A 1,391-nucleotide genomic window follows, 5' to 3' on the forward strand; every position below is an offset into this window, starting at 1 on the left:
ACTGGCCTTAAAACAACCGCATGGACAATGGAACAGAAAAGAGAACACAGAAATAAATCCATAGATTTACAACCAGTTGATTTTGGACAAAGGGGCCAAGAACACAAAGTGGAATAAGGTCAGTCTCTTTAATAAGTGGCGTTGGGAAAACTGGATATCCAGATGCAGAAGAATGACCCTTTTCTCACACCATCCACAAAAATCAACTCAAAATGGATTAAAGACGTAAGTATAACACCTGAAACTATAAAACTACTAGAAGAAAATATAGGGGAAAAATCTTGATATTGGTCTGTACAATGATTTTTCAGTTATGACCCTAAAAGCACAGGCAACAAAAGCAAAAATAGACAAATGGGATTACACCAAACTAAAAAGCTTCTGCACAGCAGTGGAAACAACAGAGTGAAGAGACATCATACAGAATGGGAGAAAATATTTGCAAACTATACACCTGATAAGGGGTTAATATCCATAGTATATAAGGAACTCAAGAAAATAAATAACTTGATTTAAAAACTGGCAAAAGACCTGAATAGACATTCTCAAAAGAAGACAAATAAATGGCCAACAGGTATAAGACAAAATACTCAGCGTCTCTAATCATCACAACCACAATGAGATGTCACATCACTGCTGTTGGAATTGCTATTATCAAAAAGACAAACGAAAACAAGTATTGGTGAAAATGGAGAGAAAAGGGAACACACTATTGGTGGAAATGTAAATTAGTCTAGCCATTATGGAAAACAATATGGAGGTTCCTCAAAATATTAAAAATAGACCTACCATATCACCCAGCAATCCCACTTCTGGGTATATATCCAAAGGAAATGAAATCAGTATGTCAAAGAGATATCTATACTCCCATGTTTATGGCAGCACTGTTCACAATAGCCAAGATATGGAATCAACCTGTGGGCCATCAAGAAATGAATGGATAAAGAAAATGTGATATATATACACAATGGAATATTATTCAGTCATAAAAAATGAAATCCTGTTATTTGCAACAACATGATGAACCTGAAGCATTATGTTAAGTGAAATAAGCCGGGCACAGAAAGACAAATACCATATGATCTCAGTATGTTAGATCTAAAACAGTTCATATCATAGAAGTAGAGAATAGAACAGTGGCAATGAGATGCTGGAGTGGTTTGAGGGGGTCCGGGAATGTTTGTCAAAAGATACATAGTTACAGTTAGGTAGGAGGAGTAAGTTCAAGAGATTTTATCATGTACAGCATCATGTATAGCATGACTATAATTTTGTGGATTTTGTTTTGTTTTGTTTTGTTTTTTTGAGACAGAGTCTTGCTCTGTTGCCGGGGCTAGAGTGCCGTGGCATCAGCCTAGCTCACAGCAACCGCAAACTCCTGGGCTCAAGCG

The sequence above is a fragment of the Propithecus coquereli genome, unplaced genomic scaffold (genome assembly GCF_000956105.1).
Source record: "Propithecus coquereli isolate 6110/MARCELLA unplaced genomic scaffold, Pcoq_1.0 Scaffold127, whole genome shotgun sequence".
Taxonomy (NCBI): domain Eukaryota; kingdom Metazoa; phylum Chordata; class Mammalia; order Primates; family Indriidae; genus Propithecus; species Propithecus coquereli.